The sequence below is a fragment of the Suncus etruscus genome, chromosome 8 (assembly GCF_024139225.1).
Source record: "Suncus etruscus isolate mSunEtr1 chromosome 8, mSunEtr1.pri.cur, whole genome shotgun sequence".
Taxonomy (NCBI): domain Eukaryota; kingdom Metazoa; phylum Chordata; class Mammalia; order Eulipotyphla; family Soricidae; genus Suncus; species Suncus etruscus.
In genome coordinates, this window is record NC_064855.1 from 82,973,311 (window position 1) to 82,986,924 (window position 13,614).

At 36.6% G+C, this 13,614-nt stretch overlaps 1 non-coding gene across 1 annotated transcript; it reads left to right on the forward strand.

The window, feature by feature from the left end:
- The first annotated feature begins 1,528 nt into the window (after positions 1–1,528).
- Positions 1,529–1,630, forward strand: LOC126017181 (U6 spliceosomal RNA). The gene has a single exon (XR_007498832.1). It is a non-coding gene; the product is annotated as a U6 spliceosomal RNA (small nuclear RNA).
- Positions 1,631–13,614: the final 11,984 nt, after the last annotated feature.

Genomic DNA, 13,614 nt, shown 5'->3' on the forward strand with positions numbered 1-13,614 from the left:
GTATATAGCAGCATTTAAGTAAACAAATTTTAATATAGCTAATCTGAAACATAAATTGAGTTTGTACAATTAAAATTTTTATTTTCTGATATTAATTTAAATTTTCCAATGGCTTTGTTCTACTTATGAACTTTCAATGAAAGAAAAACAAGGACAGTAAAAAAAAATAACCTGCATGTTTGAATCCAGGAAATGAAACATTGCATTTTAAATATCATTAGAATATTATCATATTCTAGCTTCCAATTTTGTTGGTTTGTTTTTGCTAATATTTCTCTGATCCCCTCTCTTTCATTTAAAGTATGCTATAATGCTTTTCTGATCCTGAGGAATAAATAGGTGTGTTTAAAACTCACATTATATTTCTTAATTACAATTGCTTTGTATCTTATACCCACTCCATTATCCAAAAAGTATGAGTGCGCTCATGCAGCATGTATGCAAAGTATTTGATCTTTAGATTGGTGATAATCACTTACTTTCTTTGCATGTAAATATCAATTAAATTTCTTACAATTGACAAGAATACTGTATTCCAATGAAAATGTTACGTCAATAAATAAGCTTAGCTTATTTATTAAGTTTCCCTACCTGACTTGCCCATATCAACTTTCCCTCATTTCCTGATCCTCTGCTTCATTCCTCACTATAAATCCATCTGAGATTAATATCCCAGAAGACATCACTGGGACCGCTTTTAAACTAAGGCAATTGTCATCCTTTCAGGAAAGATCCCACTAGCCTTCATAACTGACTTCTATCATATAAAAAAAAAAACATCGATTCTCATGACCTCAAATAATAATTCTACTCATCAAAATTTACACAGTTCACAGTTATACATACATATATACTTCTTCACACTATGTAGAGATTGGCAGGGAAGAAAAGGACACATTTTTAGAGTAGTAGTTCCTCAGCCTCGTTGGGGCTAACTATAAAAATTAACCCTTAATTTAACAGAAACACCAAAAACCCAATGAGGAAGGACCAGAACAGCACACTAAGTTCAGTGACAGAAAACAATAACAGAGAAGGCTCGGCCAGCAAAAAACAGCTCTGTAATTTTTCAGACAAAATGACTTTAGTAGCACAATGGTGAGGATTTTTAATGAGCTCAAAGAAGCACTGGCAGAGGTAGTCAGCAAAATACAAAATATATGAAGTGAAATGAGAAAACTGCAATAAAAATGACAGAAATAAAGAGCATGGTAGATGATACTAAAAAAGAAAATAAAACAAAAACACTCAATAGGTCTGAGCAGCAGAATTTTCTAGTAAATCACGAGATGGAAAACATATCTGAAAATTAATGAAGATTACACTCAAAAACAGAAGGATGAGGAAAAATAAATACTGAGAAGAGTCCTTGAAGAATAGAAAGGTAAATTCTAATTTTAAAAAATCAATGGTTAATGTTATAGATAAAATGTCTCCTGAGTTGAGAAATACTGACAGGCACACCCAGATTTAAGAAGTATGTTAATTGAAACAATTAAAATTTAACTAAAAAATCAACAAATAAAAAGTGCTCACTTTGGTAGCACATATACTAAAATTGGAACGATAGAGATTAGCTTGGCCCCTATGCAAAGATGCCACACAAAATCAACAAATAAAAAACAGCTCCAAGGCATATTATATTTATTGTGACAAAAGACAAAAACATAGAGAAAAATTGAAATGCAATAATATAAAGTAAATTACATATAAAAATCTTATAAAATCTAGAGCAGATCTAGCAAATGAGACTCTAGAATATGTAAAGAATGGAGGAATATAGTACAATTGCTCATAACCTAACATATGCATATCAAAAACACATAACATAGAAACATAACACATCACATATGAACACATAACAATGCATGCCAAACATCTATATCATTGTTCCTTTTTCAGGAACAGTCACTGCTTAGGTAATTCATAAGTTAAATTCCATTCTGCAAGAAGCACTGAAGGGGATCCTTTAAATGCAAGACAAAAGTTGTAGTTATTAACATTATGACAAATTGCTTATGGATTTCCATACTTTAGTAAAACATGTTATTTACTCACTGCTTTTTAAAGATATTTTGCACATGTTCAATTATTTATTAATTTTTTATTCATCTATATTGCTTTTATTTAAATACCATGATTACAAAGTACATGTGATTTATTTCAGTATTACAATGTACATCACACTTCACACATGAACATTTCCTTTCACCAATGTCTCCAGATTACCTATACACTTCCTCTCTGGGAAGCAGTTTACTCATCTCTCTCTCCTTTTTTTTTTTTTTTTTAGATTCCATGTCTTGTGCTTCCTGATCCCTGTGAAAGACTGCTGAAAAAGACCCCAGAAAATTTAAGCAACTTAACCCCATCAAGGTTCACCGACCAGGTAGGAGGTCCCAGCCCACAAGGCAGTACCATCTCCTGTCTGGTGCCTTTAAAAGCATCTGCATTCCTCTATTTTTGGCTTCTTGATCCCTGTGGGAAACTGCAGAGGAAGACCCCAGAAAACTAGATACTGTGGCTTGCCCTATTGCTAATGAAAGGTACAATGCCAATCACTTTGTTCAATATCCAGTTATTGTCCAAAGGGATCAGCTCCAACTATCATTGTCATAGTGGTCCCCTTTTCACCCTAACTGCACTGCTTTGCTCTTTGTGGCTGGACCTCATCTCTTATTACTATATCCTTATTTTTATTAATATACCATAAAAGAGTGAGATTTTTCTATGCTCCTCTTCTCTGACTAATTTTAATGAGCAAACTACTCTCATATCCATTCATGAAAAAGCAATTTCATAAATTCATTTTTCTCAACAATTGTATACAGTTGCAACAGTCTCTTTGTCCACTCATTTATTTTCAGGCTCTTGTTTTTTTCCAGATTAAAGCTATTGTAAATAGTGCTTTGATGATCATAGAAATATGGAAGAATTTTCTCTATTATGTTTTGTGTTTCTAGGTATATTTTTTGGAGTTATATTAATGTAACTATAACATCTAATTTCAATTTTTTGAGGAATAACCTTATTGTTTTCCCAAAGGCTCAATAGTTGACATTACCACCAGCAGTCAGAGAGTCCCTTTCTCCTCTTATTCATGAATGAATTTTCTCAACTATAAACTCTACTATAAAGCAGTAATCATTAAAACAACTTGTCATAAAAATGTCATTAAATGGTTCTAGTTAAAAAAATAACTCTCAGATAAATGAAATAGAATTGAATAATCTGAGACAAATCCTCGGTTATAAGTTAATTTAGTTTTTGATAAAGGGGCAAGAAATAAAGTAAATCAAGAAAAGCCTCTTCAACAAGTCATGTTGAGAAAACTGTTCAACTACATGCAAAAAAGCAACTCAAGCCTCTATTTAATGTCACTCACAAAAATCAAATAAAATTTGATTAAAGTCTTGCTATTAGACCTGAAACCACACATACATAGAGAAAAATGTAGGTAGAACACTCTAGATATTGAAGCTAAAGAAATCTTCAGGGAATAATCTTCTGAAAGCAAAAATAAACCTATGGGACTACATTAAATTGTGAAGCTTCTGTACCTCAGTTTCATTTTTTTTTTTATTTAAACACCATGATTACATACATGATTGTGTTTGGGTTTCAGTCATAAAAGGAACACCACCCATCACCAGTGCAACATTCCCATCACCCAAGTCCCAAATCTCCCTCCTCCCCACCCAACCCCCGCCTGTACCCTAAACAGGCTCTACATTTCCCTCATTCATTCTCAATATTAGAACAGTTCAAAATGTAGTTATTTCTCTAACTAAATTCATCACTCTTTGTGGTGAGCTTCCTGAGGTGAGCTGGAACTTCCAGCTCTTTTCTCTTTTGTGTCTGAAATTTATTATTGCAAGAATGTCTTTCATTTTTCTTAAAACCCATAGATGAGTGAGACCATTCTGCGTTTTTCTCTCTCTCTCTCTGACTTATTTCACTCAGCACAATAGATTCTGTGTACATCCATGTATAGGAAAATTTCATGACTTCATCCCTCCTGACAGCTGCATAATATTCCATTGTGTATATGTACCACAGTTTCTTTAGCCATTCGTCTGTTGAAGGGCATCTTGGTTGTTTCCAGAGTCTTGCTATGGTAAATAGTGCTGCAATGAATATAGGTGTAAGGAAGGGATTTTTGTATTGTATTTTTGTGTTCTTAGGGAATATTCCTAGGAGTGGTATAGCTGGATCGTATGGAAGCTCGATTTCCAGTTTTTGGAGGAATCTCCATATTGCTTTCCATAAAGGTTGAACTAGACGGCATTCCCACCAGCAGTGGATAAGGGTTCCTTTCTCTCCACATCCCCGCCAGCACTGTTTGTTCCCATTCTTTGTGATGTGTGCCATTCTCTGTGGTGTGAGGTGGTGTCTCATTGTTGTTTTGATTTGCATCTCTCTGATGATTAGTGATGTGGAGCATTTCTTCATGTGTCTTTTGGCCATTTGTATTTCTTCTTTGTCAAAGTGTCTGTTCATTTCTTCTCCCCATTTTTTGATGGGATTAGATGTTTTTTCCTTGTAAATTTCTGTCAGTGCCTTGTATATTTTGGAGATTAGCCCTTTGTCTGATGGGTATTGGGTGAATAGATTCTCCCACTCAGTGGGTGGTTCTTGTATCCTGGGCACTATTTCCTTTGAGGTGCAGAAGCTTCTCAACTTAATATATTCCCATCTGTTAATCTCTGTTTTCACTTGCTTGGAGAGTGCAGTTTCCTCCTTGAAGATGCCTGAAGTCTCAATGTCCTGGAGAGTTTTGCCTATGTGTTGTTCTATATATCTTATGGTTTGGGGTCGGATGTCGAGGTCTTTAATCCATTTGGATTTTACCTTCGTACATGATGTTAGCTGGGGGTCTAAGTTCAATTTTTTGCAGGTGGCTAGCCAGTTGTGCCAACACCACTTGTTGAAGAGGCTTTCCTTGCTCCATTTAGGATTTCCTGCTCCTTTATCAAAAATTAGGTGATTGTATGCCTGGGGAACATTTTCTGAGTATTCAAGCCTATTCCACTGATCTGAGGGTCTGTCCTTATTCCAATACCATGCTGTTTTGATAACTATTGCTTTGTAGTAAAGTTTAAAGTTGGGGAAAGTAATTCCTCCCATATTCCTTTTCCCAATGATTGCTTTAGCTATTCTAGGGTGTTTATTGTTCCAAACAAATTTCAAAAGTGCCTGATCTACCTCTTTGAAGAATGTCATAGGTATCTTTAGAGGGATAGCGTTGAATCTGTATAACGCCTTGGGGAATATTGCCATTTTGATGATGTTAATCCTGCCAATCCATGAGCAGGGTATGTGTTTCCATTTCCGCGTGTCCTCTCTTATTTCTTGGAGCAGAGTTTTATAGTTTTCTTTGTATAGGTCTTTCACATTTTTAGTCAAGTTGATTCCAAGATATTTGAGTTTGTGTGGCACTATTGTGAATGGGGTTGTTTTCTTAATGTCCATTTCTTCCTTATTAGTATTGGTGTATAGAAAGGCCATTGATTTTTGTGTGTTAATTTTGTAGCCTGCCACCTTGCTATATGAGTCTATTGTTTCTAGAAGCTTTTTGGTAGAGTCTTTAGGGTTTTCTAAGTAGAGCATCATGTCATCTGCAAACAGTGAGAGCTTGACTTCTTCCTTATTTATTGGATTCCCTTGATATCTTTTTCTTGCCTAATCGCTATAGCAAGTACTTCCAGTGCTATGTTGAATAGGAGTGGTGAGAGAGGACAGCCTTGTCTTGTGCCAGAATTTAGAGGGAAGGCTTTTAGTTTTTCTCCATTGAGGGTAATATTTGCCACTGGCTTGTGGTAGATGGCCTTAACTATATTGAGAAAGGTTCCTTCCATTCCCATCTTGCTGAGAGTTTTGATCAAGAATGGGTGTTGCACCTTGTCAAATGCTTTCTCTGCATCCATTGATATAATCATGTGGTTTTTATTTTTCTTGTTGTTGATGTTGTGTATTATGTTGATAGACTTACGGATGTTAAACCATCCTTGCATTCCTGGGATGAAACCTACTTGATCGTAGTGGATGATCTTCTTAATGAGGTATTGAATCCTATTTGCCAGGATTTTGTTGAGGATCTTTGCATCTGCATTCATCAGCGATATTGGTCTGTAATTTTCTTTTTTCGTAGCATCTCTGTCTGGTTTAGGTATCAAGGTGATGTTGGCTTCATAAAAGCTATTTGGGAGTGTTTCCACTTGTTCAATTTCATGAAAGAGTCTTGCCAGGATTGGTAGTAGTTCCTCTTGGAAAGTTTGATAGAATTCATTAGTGAATCCATCTGGGCCTGGGCATTTATTTTTGGGCAGACTTTTGATTACCATTTTTATTTCATCAATGGTGATGGGGGTGTTTAGATATGCTACATCCTCTTCTTTCAACCATGGAAGATTATAAGAGTCCAAGAATTTATCCATTTCTTCCAGGTTCTCATTTTTTAGTGGCATAGAGTTTTTCAAAGTAGTTTCTGATTACCCTTTGAATCTCTGTCATATCAGTAGTGATCTGTCCTTTTTCATTCCTAATACGAGTTATCAAGTTTCTCTCTCTCTCTTTCTTTGTTAGGTTTGCCAGTGGTCTATCAATCTTGTTTATTTTTTCGAAGAACCAACTTCTGCTTTTGTTGATCTTTCGGATTGTTTTTTGGGTTTCCACTTCGTTGATTTCTGCTCTCAGCTTTGTTATTTCCTTCTGTCTTCCTATTTTTGGGTCCTTTTGTTGAGTACTTTCTAGTTCTATTAGCTGTGTCATTAAGCTACTCAGGTAAGCTCCTTCTTCCTTCCTGATATGTGCTTGTAAAGCTATAAATTTTCCTCTCAGTACTGCTTTTGCTGTGTCCCATAAGTTCTGATAGTTTGTGTCTTTATTGTCATTTGTTTCCAGGAACCTTTTGATTTCCTTCTTGATTTCATCTCGGACCCACTGGTTATTCAGTATTAAGCTGTTTAACTTCCAGGTGTTAAAGTTTTTCTTCTGAGTCCCTTTGGAATTCAAAAATAATTTCAGAGCCTTGTGGTCAGCGAAGGTAGTCTGCAAAATTTCTATCCTCTTGATATTATGGAGGTATGTTTTATGTGCCAGCATGTAAGTCTATCCTGGAGAATGTCCCATGTACATTGGAGAAGAATGTGTATCCAGGTTTCTGGGGATGGAGTGTCCTATATATATCTACTAGGCCTCTTTCTTCCATTTCTCTCCTCAGGTCTAGTATATTCTTGTTGGGTTTCAGTCTGGTTGACCTATCCAGTGTTGACAAAGCAGTGTTGAGGTCCCCCACAATTATTGTGTTGTTATTGATATTGTTTTTCAGATTTGTCAACAGTTGTTTTAAATATTTTGCTGCCCCCTCATTTGGTGCATATATGTTTAGGAGAGTTATTTCTTCCTGCTCTACATACCCCTTGATTAATACAAAATGTCCATCTTTGTCCCTTACAACCTTCCTGAGTAGAAAGTTTGCATTATCTGATATTAGTATGGCCACTCCAGCTTTTTTATGGGTGTTGTTTGCTTGGATAACTTTTCTCCAGCCTTTTATTTTGAGTCTATGTTTGTTCTGACTATTCAGGTGCGTTTCTTGTAGGCAGCAGAAGGTTGGATTGAGTTTTTTGATCCATTTAGCCACTCTGTGTCTCTTAACTGGTGCATTTAGTCCATTGACGTTGAGAGAAAGAATTGTCCTGGGATTTAATGCCATCTTTATATAGAAATTTGGTGTGTCTTTTGGTCAGTCTTATCTTAGATTAGGTCTTTCAGTTTTTCTCTTAAGACTGGTTTTGAGTCTGTAAAGTTTCTGAGCTGTTTTTTGTCTGTGAAACCATGTATTCTTCCATCAAATCGGAAAGTGAGTTTTGCTGGGTACAGTATTCTAGGTGAAGCATTCATTTCATTCAGTCTTGTCACAATATCCCACCACTGCTTTCTGGCTTTTAGTGTTTCTGGTGACAGGTCTGCTGTAAATCTCAAGGATGCTTGCTTGAATGTAATTTCCCCTTTTGATCTTGCTGTTTTCAGAATTCTGTCTCTATCTGTGGGATTTGTCATTGTGACTAGGATGTGTCTTGGGGTGGTTTTTCTTGGGTCTCTTTTGGTTGGTACTCTTCGAGCATGCAGGATTTGATCACATATATTCTTTAGCTCTGGGAGTTTCTCTTTAATGATGTTCTTGACCATTGATTCTTCCTGGAAATTTTCTTCCTGGGTCTCTGGGACTCCAATGATTCTTAAGTTGTTTCTGTTGATCTTATCATAGACCTCTATTTTCATCTGTTCCCATTCTTTGACTAATTTTTCCATTGTCTGTTCATTTGTTTTAAGTTTTTTTTCCAGTCTCTCCTGTTGTATCGAATTGTTATGTATCTCATCTTCCACAGCACCAAGTCTATTCTCAGCTTCTGATACCCTGTCCCAGAGCTTATCCATTTTGTCATTCACTTCGTTTACTGATTTTTTCAGGCCTGTTATTTGACATGTTATTTCAGTTTGGAGTTTTGTGATTTCTGTCTTCATATTTTCTTGATTCTTATTAGTGTTCTGTTCTATTCTATTCATGGTTTCTTTGAGTTCTTTGAGTATATTCCATATTGCTACTCTAAAGTCCTTATCTGAGAGATTGATTAGTTGGTTGGTCGTTAACTGGTCATCAGAATTGTCATCTTCATTCTCTATGTCTGATGCTGGCCTGCATTGTTTCCCCATTGTCACACTTGTATTGTGGGTTTTTCTACGTGTTGTGGTGGTATTCATTGGTTATATGATGCAGGCAACACACTTCTCTGGCTCCGCCCTTTCTGGATGGGCCGACTTGCCTCCAAGGTAGGGGAGTCCTCCGTGGATGAAGCCTCACAGAGGATCAAATCTTAGGCCCAAGCACGCAGCAGAGAAGACAGTCTGGAGAGAAATTCTTGCTTCTGTGATCCAGCACAGTTCTTACTGTGGTTTTTTTCTTCTTGTGATGGTGTTCTTTTTTTTAGAAATAGCGCACGGCTGTGTAGCGAAGTGGAGCTAAGTGCCTTCTGGAGCCTCTTTTCAGCCCACTCTCAGGAGGTTCACGCAACAGGATAGCAGAGAGACACACACAAGCAGCACTCACAGTTTTTCACAGTCGGGCCCCACTGGTCAGGCGTAGTTTTCACTCGCTCGCTGGGCAGCTTCAGAATGCTGTATTTTTGGGGTCACTTCCCAGGACTCTGAGGAGAGTCACTGGCTCGCTGGGTAGCTTCCGAATGTAGTTTCTTTGGGGTTCGCTTCCCAGGGCTCTGAGGAGAGCTTCCAGAGTTCAGGAAAGACAGAGAAGAGTAGGACAGGGCTCCCTTCCGGTGCTCAGTTTCCTCAGATGAAGCACAGCCGGGTGGAGACTGCAGGTAGAGCAATCAGCAGTCTGCCTGGAAACCCCCACATGCAGCCATTTCTCACTCACTCACTGGCTCGCTGGGTAGCTTCCGAATGTAGTTTCTTTGGGGTTCGCTTCCCAGGGGTCTGAGGAGAGTTTCCAGAGTTCAGGAAAGACAGAGAAGAGTAGGACAGGGCTCCCTTCTGGTGCCCAGTTTCCTCAGAAGAAGCACAGCCGGGTGGAGACTGCAGGTAGAGCAATCAGCACTCTGCCTGGAAACCCCCACATGCAGCCATTTCTCACTCACTCACTGGCTCGCTGGGTAGCTCCTGAATGTCTCAGTTTCATTTTTGACTCAGATACAAAGATCATTCACAGAATGGGAGAAACTATCCAGAACCCATCTGAAAAGGGCTAATATCTAAAATGTACAAGACAATTGTCAAATAAGCAAAAAATAAACATGTAACCCATCTAAAAATGGGGAGAAAAAACCCAAATATTTCCTCAAGAAGCTTACCACAGGGGCCAGAGATATAGCATGTAGGTAAGGCGTTTGCCTTTCATGCAGAAGGATGGTGGTTCAAATCCTGGAACCCCTTTTGGTTTCCTGTGCCTGCCTGGGGTGATTTCTGAGCATAGAGCCAGGAGTAACCCCTGAGCACTGGCATGTGTGACCCAAAAACCAAATATACACACACTCACAAAAGAAGAAGCTTACCACAAGGGTCAGAGCATGGTGCAGCAGTAGGGCATTTGCCTTGCACAAAGCTGACCAAGGACAGAACTTGGTTCAATCCCCAGGAGTCCCATATGGTCACCCAAGCCAAGGGTCAATTCTCAGTTCACAGCCAGGAGTAACCCATGAGTGTCACCAGGTGTGACCAAAAACATAAAAAATAAAAGAAGTAGAAGCTCACCCAACACATTAAAAACACCATTACACTACAAAAATTATAAATAGAAAACAATGTAGAACACCACTATACTTAATGAATAAAGATGGCAATTAGTCAGCTACCTAAATAGTCTGTCTGATCAGGACTTTAGAGAGGAAATGTTAAAGCTGTTAAAGGAACCCAAGAAACCATGGAATTGACACAAGAAGATATAAGAGGAGAAATGAGAAAATTTTAAACAGAAATATTAGAACTGAAAAATTAGGTTGTGAAATGAAAACTGCACTGGAAAGGCTGACCAGCAGAGTAGAGTTTCTGAGGACAGAATCAATGAGCAGGAAGATAGCTGCATAACACTCCCAATCAATGTAAGAATTTGGAAAAAAGCCTTTAAACCAAGGAACAGAATATAAAAAAAAAAGAAAACTCAAAATAAGTGAACAGATGGCAATAGACCTTTAGGATAAATTCAATAGAAAGAACATAAAATTATTGAGGTCTCATAGGACCCCAAATAACATCCCCTATGAAAAAACAACAGTCAAAGGAAACATCACTAAGATGTCTCAGAACTGAGGAATGCTTGCACTCAAATTTCAGATGTCCAAAGAGTACCAAATAAAAGATATTTTGTCCTCTAAAACTCTACCTCTACTGAGGAGTCTTTTCATTGAGTTGTTGTTTATACACATCTTTTTTTAAGCACCATGGTTACAAACATGTTTATAGTTGGGTTTCATTCCTAAAAAAAAAAAAGTACACACCCCTCCCTTCATCAGTGCAACCGTCCTACCATCAATGCACCATCCATTGAATTTTTCATTTCACCTACCAAATTTATCAAAGATATTCAAACAAAAGAAACCCAAGGTATATCTTAGTCACAATAATGAAAACCATAGAAAGAGATAAAATAATGAAAGCAGAGAGGTCTAAGAGGGCAATTAAATAAAAAGAAGCAAACTTAATATTTTCAAAAGATTTATCACAAGCTACCCTCTATGCCTGAAGGCAGGGAAAATACATAGAGAAAAAAAACTCAATGAAACGAATGTCTCACCAAGAATACTTCACGTAGCCATATAGTTCAGTTTTAAAGGAAGAATACACAGTTTCGCAGATAAGCATAAACACAGAAACTTCACAGACTAAACAAAATCCTTAAGAAAAATACTGAAGGGTCTAATTTATGGCAAGACATACTACAACACACCAAACTTCTACAAATAATAATGGCACAAAAATCCCATGACAATATTTTCTCAATGTCAATAGACTAAATGCACTAGTTAGGAATAGAGATTGCCAAAATGAATAAAAAAATTGTATTCAACATTGTTTTGCCTTCAACAAACACATTTTTGCTTTCAACAAACACATAGAGCAAACTCAGAATCACAGTCAAAGGCAGGGAGAATCCTTCAAGCAAATAACTTGCTTGAAAAGGCTCAGGTGTCATAAAAATATCAGATGATATAGATGGCAGGCTGAAAAAGGTAGTAAGAAACAAAGAGGGTCATCTCTTAATAATCAAGGAATATGTATATCAGGAAGAAATCATACTCCTAAACATATATTCACCCAATGAGGAGTCAACAAGATACTTAAAATTACTGCTAATTAATTTGAAGAAAGACATCTATAGCAACACAATGTAATGGAAAAGTTCAACACCACTTTGTCACCACGTTTGATAAATTAATCAAGAAAAAATTGAAGAGAGTTTTAATAGCTTTGAAGGAAACAATGGAAGAGAGTTGCTTTATGTGTCAGTGTGTGTGTGTGTGTATGTAAGGATTTTTTATTCCAAAAAGCTGAATATACATTTTACTCCAATGGACCTGGGACATTCTCTTCAACCACATACTGGACATTATACATATCACCATAAAGTTGAGAAGATATAAATTGTATCAACTCAACCTAATGGATTAAAAACAGAACTAAATCATAGAAACAAAACATAACTTTATCAAAAAGAAATTAAACAGATTAATACTGAAAACAGTGGGTTAAAGATCAAATCAAGGAAGATTCAATAGTTACCTGGAAAAAAATGAGAGTCAACACGTGAATCATCAGAATTTGTGAAACATAGCAATTGGGATATTAAGAGGAGAATCTATAGCTTTGAGTTTTCTTCAGGAAAGAATATAAGCATACATAAATAATTTGATGGCAGATCTTAAAATAATTGGAAAATGAGCAACAAAATAAACCAAAAGTAGACAGAGAGAAGAAAATGAATTTTGAGCATATTAATGGACTGGACACCAGAAATTAATTTAAAAGAACAATGAAAGGGGGCGGGAGCGATAGTGCAGTGATAGGGCATTCTCTTTGCACTCAATGACCCAAGATGGACCTCATTTTGATCCCTGGCATCCCATATGGTCCACCAAGCCAGGAGCAATTTCTGAGCACACAGCCAGGAATAACACCTGAGTGTCACCAGGTGTGGCCCCAAAACAAAAACAAAACTAAACTAAAAAGAATAAAAGCAAGAGCTTGTTTTATAAAAAAAAAACAACTGACAAGCCAATAGCAAAACTAAGAAAGAAAGGGAGAGAAAAACCATGGAATGTTACTAGAGATGGTACAGAAATTTAAATGGCAATCAGAGATTACTTTGATTATTTAGTATCTTAAAGCCACAAAATAAAAGAACATGGAGTAAATTTATTAATTCTTGGACAACTATCACCTCCCAAGTTTGAGCCAAATGGTCCAGAATACCTCAACAGACATATAACAATTGATGAAATTGAAATGGTACTCTAAAGGTCTTCCCAAAAAGGCTTCCAAAAAACAAAGGCTAGGCCCAGATAAATTCATTAATAAATTCTTTCACACCTTAAAATAGGACCTACTGTCAATAATTTTCAGCCTCTTACATAAAACTGAAGCAACAAAAACACTGCCAAGCTGGAAAGCTTATGCCACTTTGATTCAAAAAGTAGACAGAAGTATTGCATACACACAATAATATATATGCACAAAAATATATATGCATATAGGCACATGTATATATATATGCCAATATCTTTGATGAACGGATGCAAAGATCTCAATAAAATACTAGCAAACAGAATCGAACAACTTATCAAGAAGGTTATACACTAAGTTGTATTCATTCTAGAAATTCAATAGTGGTTTATCATATGTGAATCAATCAATATAATACACTGTATCAACAAAATATATAAAAATTATGTGTCCACCACAAGAAAATGGCATTTAACCCTATCCAAAAATAGGGAGAAGAATGAACAGATATTTTCTCTAAGTTCTGATGGCCAAAAACACATGAAAAAGTGCTTCACATGATTATCAGGGAGATGCAAATCAAAACAAAAATGAGAT